General features: G+C 40.4%; 1 protein-coding gene and 1 non-coding gene across 9 annotated transcripts in view; one reads left to right on the top strand and one right to left on the bottom strand.

Moving 5' to 3' along the window:
* dlg2 (discs, large homolog 2 (Drosophila)) overlaps positions 1 to 13,436 on the bottom strand; it is a 430,051-nt gene that overhangs the window by 329,342 nt on the left and 87,273 nt on the right. The window lies entirely within an intron of this gene.
* On the top strand, positions 10,628 to 10,699 carry trnaa-cgc. The gene has a single exon. It is a non-coding gene; the product is annotated as a tRNA-Ala (tRNA).

The raw sequence follows: 13,436 nt of genomic DNA, 5'->3' as shown, positions 1-13,436 counted from the left end.
TTGAATGGGGATTTCCATTTCTGAGTGCTGCAGTGTGTTAAAGGTACGTCACTGGTCCAATTCAGGCACATTATCTCAGCTATAATCTATCTTCACTATGGAAACTAACAGCATCTAAATAGCCTGCATAGTTTAGAGGTATAATAATGGGGGAGTATAAAATGTTAGTACAATCCTACTTGGAGAATTGTGTACAGTCACAGTAGTGATTCCCCAGCATTTACTACAACTAAGAGTGACAGCTACATGAGGTTGGGCATTTGACATATCGGCAATTGCAGAAAATGGGAATATAATAATAATAATAATAATCCTTGCATTTGATATAGCACTTTTCACGTCAGGAGGACGTCCCAAAGCGCTTCACAGAACACACTGTAAAGTGAATTGACTGTATATTTGTGGGCGAATGCGGCAGCCAATTGCGCACATCAGTGTCCCATAAACAGTCGTGGATTGAATTGACCAATTTGTTATTGTTTTTTTTCTTGAGGGATTATTATCAGGCATTTGTGGAGTAAGGAAACTTGCCCAAGGTTTTGCCCTGCTGGGAATTGAACCCAGGTCTCTGAGAGGCACGTGCTCTCACCACTGAGCTACAGGACTCCACCCACTGAGCTACAGGTTGGTCTTGAAATAGAATAATGTAAAGGAAATAAAATGCATAGTTGTATCATTTTGTATCCTAATACGGTATGTTCTGTGAAGCACTTTGAGACGTCTCAAAGACTTGATAAGGAGCTATATCAAATGCAAGGATCATTATTATTATGACACAAGGTAAATATTCTACTTTGTATTGTATTGGCCGATCATGATCCATTTTACATGGAGCAAAATTCTGATTAACCAATTTATAAACTCAAATTTCAATTTACACATCTGAACATTTGTATATCTTGTGGCATGTAATTTGATGCCTAGAAACACAGACCATTGGCAATCCTCCCGCTCCCTGGAGTTTTAAGTAATTCAACTGGTCAAGTGGCTTCCAGAAAACCAACAGCTGCTCATGTTGCTGCTCCACAGGAGCACTGTGTAACACTTCACTCAAGCCAATTTACTGTTCCTTATTCAATTTGATCCTGCAGTATTTAAAGAAATATCTGGCTACAGTGGCAGTGTGTTCTGTGATCTTGTTGTAATGTTAGAATGCACCATTTTATTTTATAGAATATATTTATAAAATAGGCAATTTATATTGTGATTGCCATAACCTAAATACTGAACACTAAATACATTTTGCACTACAAATGAAAGGTATTTAACCTCTTCACGTTCATAAACAATTGCCAAAATATTGCCACTTCTCATAGTAAAAGTACATCTGAGGATAGAATTTAAAATCCTCGTCCTCACTTTCAAGACCCTCCACGGCCTTGCCCCTTCCTACATCTCTGACCTACTGACCCATATCAACCTGTCTGCTCTCTCTGCCCAGCAAGCTCCGGCCACTCCAGTTCTCCCGCCCAACCTGCCCTACCATCGGCGGCCGGGCTTTCAGTGCCCCCACTCTTTGGAACTCCATCTGACAATCCCTTCGCCTTGCTCCCTCTCTTGCCTCTGTCAAGGCACAACTCAAGGCCCTTCTTTTTGACCATATCTTCAGCTGCCCTCCTACCCCCTCTGCCCTCCCTCATTCCAAACCTCCCCGCCACGCTCGGGTCCTGATCCCTGACTGTTCAGCGCCTTGGGATGTTTTTCCGACGTGAAAGGCGCTTTACAAATGTAATTTTGTTGTTGTTGATACCACTGAAACCATCACTCACGCCTTTGTCACTTGCCACCTTGATTTCTCAAACACACTCCTCGCTTGTCTCCCCAGTTGCACTATCCAAAAGATCCAGCTCATCCAAAACTCCACTGCCTGCGTCCACATTCGCAGCAAACTCTGCACACCCATCTGCCCAATCCAGACCAAGCTGCACTGGCTCCCTGTCCTGAAAGGATCAATTACAAGATCCTTACCCTCACATGCAAATCCCTTCTGCCCTACATCTCTGACCTGCTCATAAGCCACTCCACCAACACAGGCCTGCTGCACAGTCCAACCCCTCTGCGCACCATTGTGGCTTTCAGCCACTGGGCACCTAATCTCTGGAACCTGGCTCAATCCTCCACCTTGCCTCCTCTTTAACTTTAAAACCCCACCTTAAGATCTTATCTTTTCGACCATGTCTATGTTATCCGTTCTGACCCCTTTGTGCCTTGCTTGGCGTCCAACCCCGCCACTATGCAGCGCTCCAAGATTCTATTGTGCATGTAGGGTGCGATATAAATGCAAGTTGTTGTTGTTGCTATTATGCTATGAACCTTTTCAACTATGAATCTTTTCAACTGCACTTTCAGCCTGCTTCTCCACTCTCTGTTCCCTCCCACTCGAGCTCCTTATGAGCTAGGTAAAGTCGTTGAGACATGAGTGATCCTATATAAATGTAACTGTTGTTGATCAAGGAAACAAGGCATTAGCAGGAAAAGCAGAGAGTCTACAACAACAACAAATTACATTTGTATAGCGCCTTTCATGTCGGGAGTCAGCAATTTCGATCTGAGCAGGGGTTGGGGATCAGAAGGGGTGGAGGGCAGGGAGGGTAGGGGTAGGAGGGTGGCCAGAGGTGTGGGCGAAGAGGATGGTCTTGAGACACAGAATTGAAGAATAATTGCTAAATACCATCACCTTCATTATGCACAAATATACCCATCATTCCTAGACTGTCTCTAGCTGAAGAAGAAAGTTGAGAAAAATCAAGCAAGTAGCACAATATGTGCTTCAGCCTTTTTGGGGTTTTGGCCCAGCATTTGTGAAGGCAACAGGAAAATGGAATGATACACCTAAGCAACCTTACATAGATTTATTGAAATCAACTGAAGTGAATGAACAGTAAATATAATTTATCATAGCATAATAGCAAAATAAATGTATATATCCTGTCTGTCACAATATTTATAGAAATGTACCTTATATTTTGTTCATAACTAAATGTTACACCGGAAATTTTCAGCAAAACAAATAATTTTACTAACATTGATATTTAATATTTTAAGATACTTTCTGGTATATAACTGTCAGCCTGTTACAAATGCATGTTCAAACATGTTTAAACAATAAATGCATGCATTTATTGTACTGCCAATAAATGTTACTATCAGAACAGTATTGAGTATAATTTCAAACAAATTAATTAGACAATTATTTTGATATGTAAAAAAAAAGGAAAAATATAATATTCAAACTGCAATAAAAATTCCAAAAGAATAAACTAGTTCTTTATTTTAAAAAAACGACTTGAAACATAATAATAAAAAACTGTTCAAAGATACCAGATTAAACGCAGTTGCAAGGAGTCACTAACCGTTTGCACTGAATCATTGCACGAATGCCTTTAAAGCAACCACCTGTGTCAATCCAAGATACACTAAAGCACATTTATCATTATATATACAGTAAATATACAGCAAAAATTCTAATTTAATTTTTAAAACTATAATTTTAGTTCACATCCTTTTTAGATATGTTTTCTGACCCCTACCTTACATCCAAACATCAAAGATAAAGTGTTGTTGGTGCATGCAACTTTACAGTGGCAACGCATTGATGAGCAACACTCTAGGTTTTTGACAATGGGGGACATTCCTCCAGTTCTTCAGTAGGGCTGCTGGTTTAGTAATGTAAACAGGCTGATGTGACAGCACATGGGTGAAAGCAGATGCTACTGCTCCATTGAAGCTGTTGCTGATCAGCTATTTTCTTTCTTTCCTGGCTAAAGTAGTCTGTCTGAGTCTTGAGCTGAACATTAATTAGCTACCATCCTCATCAGTTTGAAAAACGTCACTCGCATGACAGTGAAATTAAGGTTATTTCATCAGAGTAAACCTTTCCGACAAATTGAAGAGAGATGATAGGAGCTGAGAAAAAAGCAGGTGGGCGATATTAGCATGAAGAGGGAAGCAAACGCCCACTCATCCACATAGCAGTAGGCAAGTTACAGCAGGCTGCATTCGTCCCTAACAGTAAAAGAAAGTCTGCAACCACATTTGGTAAAAAGCCATATCTTGCTGCAATTGCCATTGGAAAACTGCTCATCTTACAGAATAGCATCCATAGACTTATTAGTATGCATTACAATGAGCATCTATTAAAATCAATTAAAATGATTTAATAAAGTAATGAAAATATCAATGCAAACAATATGTGCTCAATGCTTTCTTGTCAGAGTAAGCTTGTTTTTCGAACAAATATATTGCTATTCATATTAATATGACTTATTTATTAAACGCATTTAAACTACTTCATACAACTTCTGAAATGCGACACTGCTGCAGTTCCATCAAAAAATAAATTTGCAATAAGAACCCTATTGAGACACCATGTACAATTCAAACTCAATTTTAAATAGATTAAGTTTTAAAAATGATGTTTGATGAGTTAACCATTGAACTACATTTTCCGTCAGAATTACGCATAGCATCTTTGGCAACGTCAGCCGCTAATGGGATTTCCCCCATTATAATTGCATTGCTAAAGAAGCTACATGTTGTATGAAACAGAATTTCAATCCATGTGATGGAGCTGTTGAGAATGGCAACCGTAAGTCCAATGCTGCACCATTCATATATACTGTACAAAGAACAAAATGACATTTGTAAAACACCTTTCACGTCGGGAGGACGTCCTAATATACACCACAGAACAGGCCATTCACATCACATATAAATTGTGATTCATTTCTTACCTATACCTTTCTACATTTCACAATATTAACCCATTAACTGCTTCTTTGTTTCTGTGTTTATTGATCCATACATTTTTAACAGCTTCTGCGTTTTCTTCTGGTTCAACTGCCCCCTCTATCCTAAAAGCTGCCTCTTCTAGCATTAATTTTGTTCAAAAATGTGAAGCTGTAGTTACTAGAGTTAGACATTTTATCATGTGAAATGGCTTATTTTAGTACCTCGACCCAACCTTTCACTATGTTTTCTATAACAGATTCTACTCCTGCCCCCAGACAGCTACCTCCAGGGTCCTCCTTTCATCTACTACAGTTCGGTCGGCCAACCAAATAAATATTCTTGATTGAAAATGTATTTATTTATGCCATAAATCAAGAAATATTCAATCAAGAAAAAACTGAAAACCGCACTACCAACCGAACACAGACTTACTTAGACTCGTGCGAAGGTTTGGTGGGGGTTGCTTCTTGACTGCCCTGCGTGGGGGCCACTGCTGGCCCGTTGGCCACAGGTTGACTACCACTGATCTAAATGCTCCCCCTTGATGACATCATTTGCAGGTATGCGATCTAAATTGTCAAACTCAAAAGCTCACTCGGAGATGTCATGATATATCTTGTGGGAAATGGTATTGCCATACTTATTCAAATTAGACTGCTTGTCTAACAATGATAGTAAAAGAGGAACCTTATTCTGCATCTAATGTTGTGTTCAGTTTGTAGTGCTACTGCTGACATCCATTCTATTCTATGGTAGAATTGCAGAGCAACAAGGCAATAGTGATGCCTCCAGAAGAACTGAATACAACCAAGACTGAGGCCCTCCAGATTGGCTTGCGCCAGCACCTCCGCACCGCAGCGTCAGCATCCATGGATGCACACTCCATGTCATCAAGCCAGTCAGGAACCTGGGTGTCTTGTTCGACCCTCAACTGTTGTTTCTCCCTCATATCCTTGCCATGACCCGCTCTGGACTGGACGAAGGGTTGTGGACCTGAAACATTGAGTAACTTTCCTATCTCCATAGATTCTGCCTGGCCTACTGAGTATACCAAGCGACTTCTGTTTTTGGATAGATTGTTAGTATGATTGTCAATTTGTCTCTATTTTATGTAGTCCAACTCAAAGATTATTGTGGAAATAAATCAGTAAAAATAGATTTTTTTAAAAAAAACGCCAAGATCATCCGACAAAATCTAATAATAAAAATATTTCCATCAATGTTATTGATGTGTGATTTGACATGCAACAAGTTATCAAACACAATAAGGGAGAGGAATTGTTAGAAACGTGCAAAAATAATGTATTTTGCAACTCAGTGTGTTCCACCATTGGCGGGCGGGTCTTCTGCCACTCTGTCCCACCCTCTGGAATTCCATCCCAAAGGTCTCTCCACCTCTGCCCCTCCCATGCCTCCTTCAAGATCCATCTCAAGACACTCCTCTTCGACCGTGCCTTCGGTCACCCTCCTTCCCCTCACTGCCCTCTATCCTCCCCAATTCTGCGCCCCCAGCTCGGGTCCGAAACACTGACTGTACTCCTGATGTGAAAGGCACTGTACAAATGTAATTTTGTTATTATTGTTTTATTATACATTCTAAGAAGGCGTGGCACAATATCCAACTATTGGCAATTTACAAGAAAACCTGCAATGTTAAACCTCTTTTAAAAATACTCCAATTATCCTAATTAAACTTCTCTTGTAATATTAAAATATACAATATAATGACAATATACAATATAAAAATGCACAGTACCATTCCAGAACGTACATACTTACTGCTTTGCTGCAGTAAACTCTACTACTCGATGGTTATCAAAGTGTCTGTTATTCTGTTACACTTTGAACTGAGGCTACATCAAAACTATTTAGCTTGATGCTTTTAAGAATGTATTGTTTGTTTGTATATGCTAGAAACAGGCAAAAATTAACAAATGCATTCCAATATTACTATAGCATTGATTCATTTATTGTTCAAGTGGAGTGTGGAACCCATTCATTGCACATGCTCACTACCCACGCACCGGTCAACTCCTGTAATTAAAAATGGTCAAACTTCAGGTCCTTAGATTGTGAATAATTTCTGAGAATCTGAATAAAAATTTGGCAATATAGCACAGCCTTTTGCTTGGCTCATTTATTACTGCCTTACACAGTTCTGGCATGGTAAATGATGAGTCAACTGATACTCCTACACCACCAATGCTGATATTGACAAAGATCTATTCATAAATCTATTCATAAATTGTTCTCTCTTGGTCCATCTGAAAGCATTGCTCTCACTTTACTTTCTCATTTCCATTTAACACCTTATATACCTCTATAAATTCCCGTGTTCCAAGACTGTCGTCCACTTTATCCTCCTCCACTGCCTCTCCTCTCGCCTCAAACGTCATGGTCCTGTCCTTGACTCGTTCAGATCCTACCTTTCAAATCGTCTCTGCTTTGCCTCCACGGACGGCTTCTCCTCCAGCCCCCGCACCATCTTGTGCAAGCACAAGAGGTCTTTGGTCCTCTCCACTTCAATATCCATATGCTCCCTCTTGGTGAAATCATCCACAGACATGGGGTCAACTTCCACATGTTTGCGGATGACACCCAACTCTATCTCTCTGCTTCCACCCTTCTCCAGGACCACTGCTGTCCTGACAGAATGTCTGTGAAACATGAAGTCCTGAATGAGAGCTAACTTTCTCCAGTTGAACGTCAATAAGACAGAGGCTCTCCTGATTAACTCTCATCAGCACCTCCACACCTCAGGCACCATCTTCTCTGCACTGCCTCTAGGGCTTGGGCAGAGCCCTTATGTTGTGATGACAAGAATTGTATGCAGACTTAAGGTGCAGTCTGACCAAAGCACTTTGAAGCTTGTGAACGACTTCTGGCTATCTGAACTCAACTATTTTGGCAATACAGCCAGCATCTTGTTTGCCTCGTTTATTGCTACCTTCCTCTGTTCTGACATATTGAGTGAGGAGTCAAATGACAACAACAAAATTACATTTGTATTTGCCTACACTTCTAGATCTCTTTCACCTGCCCTCTTGGCAAGTTATAATCCATTTTTGAAGTGCACCAGGTGTCAAGTTGGTTTAGTTGGTTCTACTTTCACCACTGAGTCAGAAGATTGTGGGTTCAAACCCCATGTCTCACATGTTGACATTGAACTCATAATCTGACACTGGGGAAGTGCTACATTGTCGAAAGTAATATACTTAAATTCATTTGCCAGGTAGTAGCTCATGTGCATAACCTATCAAGCTTTCTTCGTAAGACCTCCGCTATTTCCTCTAATTCTTGTTTCCCCTAACTTGTGATCAACTGCAAATTTAACTAGGTCTGCAAATCCAGGTCATCAATGTATATAAGGAACATGACAGTTCCAAGTACAGATCCCTGAGCCACCCCACTCAATACCTCAACAGGCAATAATTCCTTCCTTCAAAAGAAAATTGGTCACTTCAATCCACAACTGTTTGTGTGGCACCACTGTGCACAATTAGATGCCGTGTTTCGCCCAAAAATATACAGTCAATTCACTTTATAGTATATACTGCAAAGCGCTTTGAGACATCTCGAGGAGGATAAGGAGCTATATCAAATGCAAGGTTTATCATTATTATTATACCTCGCCCATTTTGACCTTACTCACTTAACAAAGACCCTCTGATTGTTTCCCTTCCTATTCTGAATCCATGTCCATATCTTGCCCTTGATACCCAGTGACATGAGTTTGTGAAAAAGTTTCTCATGCGCTGCTTGTCTAATGCCTTTTCTAGATAGATGATATGGTTTGCTTTCCCATAGTTAATTTGGGATATCATCTCAAAAAAGCTGTGTCGGTCAAACAAAATCTACCCCTTCTGAATGGGTGCTGTCATTTATAAGGTTATTTTTACAAAATTCTATTTTCTTTCTGATAGGCACACTCAACCTCACTAAGCCAGTCAGGAACCTGGGTATCTTGTTTGACCGTGAACTGTCCTTTCTCCCCCACATCCGCGCCATGACCGGCACTGTCTACCACCACCTCCGCAACATTGCCAGACTCCGCCACTGCCTCACCCCTCAAGCTGCCAAAACCCTGAGCGACGCATTCATCACCTCACGGCTTGATTACTGGTACTCCCTCCTCATCGTCCTTCCCAACTCTTCCCTTCACAAGCTGCAGATTATCCAAAACCCTGCAGCTCGTGTACTCTCATGCACCAGGCTCCGCGACCCCATCACTCCCACCCTCGCCCAACTCCACTGCCTCCCCATCTCCCAGAGGATCGAGTTCAAGATCCTCGTACTCAACTTTAAGGTCATCCATGGCTTTGCCCCCTCCTACCTCTCTAACCTGCTGACTCCCTACCAGCCTGCCCGCTCCCTCTGTTCATCAGGCTCCGGCCTGCTCCATGTCTCCCGCCCACCCGCCCTACCATCGGTGGCCGGGCTTTCAGCCTCTCTGCCCCCACACTCTGGAACTCCATTCCACGGTCCCTTCGCCTCGCTTCCTCCCTTGCCTCCTTCAAGGCCGGTCTCAAGACCCTTCTCTTCAACCGTGCCTTTGGTCTCCCTTCTACCTCTCTGCCTTCCCTCGCCCCTACACCACCCCTCCCCCATGCTCGGACCCTAACATCTGACTGTTCAGCGCTTTGAGAAGTCCTCCTGACTTGAAAGGTGCAAATGTAAGTTTGTTGTTGTTGTTGTTAATAATAATAATAATCCTTGCATTTGATATAGCAGTTTTCACGTCTTCTAGACATCTCAAAGCGCTTCACGGAATATACTGTGAAGTGAATTGACTATATTTGTGGGCGAAATGCGGTAGCCAACTGCGCACAGCAGTGTCCCACAAACAGTCGCGGATTGATTATTGTTTTTTTTTCTTGAGGTATTATTATCAGGCGTGTGGAGTAAGGAAACGTGCCCAAGGTTTTGCCCTGCTGGGAATCAAACCCAGGTTGCTCGCTTGCAAGCCAAGAGCTCTAATCACTGAGCTGCAGGACTCCATGAGTTTTCCAATTATTGAGGTCAGGTTAATTGGTCCACATGAATGTGTTAGCTTTTTTGAACACGTCTCTCTAATATCCTGAGGTACAGATCATCTGTCCTGCGGATTAGTTAGTTTTCAGCTTCTTGAGCTTATCTAGAACTTCAAACTCATTTATGTCAATGTTCTGGAGCTCTCAGAATTTGCTATTGGGGGAGGGAGTTCAGGGACATGGTTTTAGTCTCCCTGTTAAAAACTTTCAAGAAGTAGTCATTTATTATATTCAATATCTCCTGTTCTTTCTCTTTTTCAATCCCCTTTGGTTTTCTTGTCTTCCCTGACTACTCTCACAACATTTAAATATTTTTTTAGTATTGTTTTGCATTTTCTGCTATGTTCCTTTCCACTTCTCTCTTGGCTCCCCAAAAATCTATTTTTCTCCTTTTTCTTTACAGTCTTACCCTAAATAATAATAATAATCCTTGCATTTGATATAGCGCTTTTCACGTCGGGAGGACGTCCCAAAGCGCTTCACAGAACACACTGTAAAGTGAATTGACCGTATATTTGTGGGCGAACGCGGCAGCCAATTGCGCACAGCAATGTCCCACAAACAGTCGTAGATTGAAAATGACCAATTTATTATTGGTTTTGGCTTTGGAGGGATTATTATTAGGCGTGTGGAGTAAGGAAACTTGCCCAAGGTTTCGCCCTGCCTGGAATTGAACTCAGGTCTCTCGCTTGCAGACCGAGTGCTCTAACCACTGAGCTACAGGACTCTGCAGTGGTAAAGAAAAAGGAAGATCTACAAAGCTTGTAAATGAGCAGATGACCATTTAACCCAATGGTCACCCGATCATTTACAAGCTTTGCAGATCTTCCTTTCTTTCTTAATCTCCCATTTACCTACAAAATAGAAGTCCTGTAGCTCAGTGGTTAGAGCACTCGCCTCGCAAGCGAGCGACCTGGGTTCGATTCCCAGCAGGGCGAAATCTTGGACAAGTTTTCTTACTCCACACGCCTAATAATAATCCCTCAAGAAAAAAAACAATATTAAAATTGGGTACTTCAATCCACGACTCTTTGTGGGACACTGCTGTGCGCAATTGTCTGCCGCGTTTCACCCACAAATATACTGTCAATCCACTTTACAGTATATTCTGTGAAGCGTTTTGAGACGTCTAGAAGACATGAAAAGTGCTATATCAAATGCAAGGATTATTATTCTAAAATACACATTCTCAACACTACAAGCATCACCTCTAAAAACTGCACAAGACTAGCTAGTAAATGGAACAATTTGCATTGCACCATCTTCATGACCTGAGATTACCGTTACTGATCAGTGATCACCTTTCCATTTATAAAGCACCTGTCACATCGGAGAATGTCTCAAAGAGCTTGACACTGCTGGCTGAGCACCTGAGCTAGGGTGGAGAAGGGAAAGATGACAAAAGTGCAGCCAAAGACATAAGCCCTGAGACGGGTCTTGAACGAGGGGAAGGAGCGAGTCTAGAGACTTCTGGATGGAGTTCCAGAGAGCGGGGCAGAATGATGAGGCGGATAGGGTGAGGAACATAAACCGGGCTTGTGTTTGTTGGGCAAAGGGAGCAGTTGGGTCAATATGATTGGTGGGATGAGACCGTGGAAGAATTTAAACATGAGAAAGACGATCTTGAATCGCTCCTCTTCAGATGGGGAGCCAGTGAAGCCAAGATAGAGGTAGGCATAGCTGGTTGCGGGAGAGGACTGTTCATTTAATTTTTTAGCACAATTGTGTTAATGTGACGACCTGGAAATCAAACATTTCTGAAGTTGAAAATATAGATACAATTGTTTTAAAAAACTTTGATTTTATCCTTGGAAAATGAAGACAAATTCTAAAGTATTTCCACTGACCCTAGTTATAATAGTCAAACTGTGGCAAAATTGGAGGTAATCTAATGGCTGTTGATGAGTTAGGTTGCCCCCAATATAACAATTAACATACAATATCCTATTAATTTAAAGGAAATTATGTATGCTTGCTAAATTGTTAACAGGATGTACAATTCCCTATCAAATGTCTATCTGATTTAATGAAATTCAAGGAAAAGTTCTCCCTATTTACTTATTCTTCAGAATGGACTGCAAAATTTTTTGATGATATGAATCCCAAATTTGAATTAATCTGCGCACCTATTTTTAACAGTGACTATAAGCACAGGGTGAGGCGACACAAATTGCAACATAAATATGCTTTCACTTCAATTTCATCATCGGTTGGCTAAATAAATCATCTGATTCTTTGTACATTGGAATGGAAAAATTGTGCAGGTGCACTTGATACTTTTTTCCAATTTTTCCAATATTTCAAGATCATTCAAAATAATTTATCAAGGATTTGATTAATTATTAATCCTTGTTAATTGAAGGTTATATTAAGATACTTTAAGGCCATGGTATCAGACTAGGCTAGTCAGTAAGTCATGCGTTCAAGCTTCATGTATCAAGTTGTGAACTTGAGCTCATGGTTTAGGCTACACTTCAGTGGAGTGCTGGGGGAGCCCACCGTCTGCCAGTTCAGATGGGCATTAAATATTTCATTACATTGTTTGAAAAGAGAAGGGAATTTCTGCCGGTGTCCTTACCAAAAATTCTCCAGATTAAATTGATCATTCACTTCATAACTCACAGTTAATCCTGCAAAGCATTCTGAGATGTAATGATGACATGCTAAGGCACTGTAAGAAAAGGTTAGGATTCGTATTGTGTAGATCATATAGATAGTTTCTTTTTTAAAAGTTGTTTCCTCCGCATTTTTGGAGAAAATTATTTTTTATAATTGTAAAGAAGCTTATTACAATGCAATACATTTGATTTCTGACATTCGCTTTAACTGACCTATAAATTATATATGATTTCCCAAGTAAAGAAATGTTCAATTATTAACTTTAATCTTTGCCTGCAAAATACAGTCACTACTCTTTGCAGTAAACCATATGAAGCGTTTTGAGACATCCTCTCTACATCAAATGGAGCATTACGATTATTTATCGTTAATGCTAATCTTTAAAATCCAGCATGGCTTGGTAGGAAATAGCTTTGTGAAGACTATCTGTTCAAGCAATTAATTTTCACCAAAAATGAGGAGGGAACCACTTTTAAAAAAGAAAAGATCTGTATGTTTAAGATTAAGCATCTTGACTTATTGGAGCAAAACATTAGTTGCAAAATATCACACAATAGATTTGTGGTGATAAATTACTTGTTGAGAAATAACCTAACTAAATAATTATTTACACAGAAATGGTCAGAGAGGAGAAAAGCGAGATCATGACTTAAAAAAAGGAGCAGATTATAGAGTACATGGAACAAAGGAGGAAGGAAATGTTGTTTGTCCATGCAGACACAACCAAACCACTAATTTTCTATGCATGGAGTCCACATGGAAGTGGTACCTGTGGATTGATGTGGAGTCTCATTAATTTCAGTTGGGGGAACTATTATTTCTTAACTGTTTAGTAAAATGATGGTTAAAAAAACTATTTTACCATCTTTTCGCTCATGTTGGTAGAGAGGAAAAGCATAAACAATGAAAAAATAGAGTAAATAAAATACTTCAATAAGATCTGACAACACTATCTTGTATACTTTCCTCACAAAAGATAGTATTGTCTTACTCTTTGCTAATTTTTAGTGCAGGAAGTATGAAATATAGTATGCAATAAAATACAGCAATAACTTC

This window comes from Callorhinchus milii, unplaced genomic scaffold, assembly GCF_018977255.1.
Source record: "Callorhinchus milii isolate IMCB2004 unplaced genomic scaffold, IMCB_Cmil_1.0 Scaffold4, whole genome shotgun sequence".
NCBI classification, from domain to species: Eukaryota; Metazoa; Chordata; class Chondrichthyes; order Chimaeriformes; family Callorhinchidae; genus Callorhinchus; species Callorhinchus milii.
The sequence above is the reverse complement of the archived record's forward strand: the minus strand, read 5'-3'. Positions and strand labels throughout refer to the sequence as shown.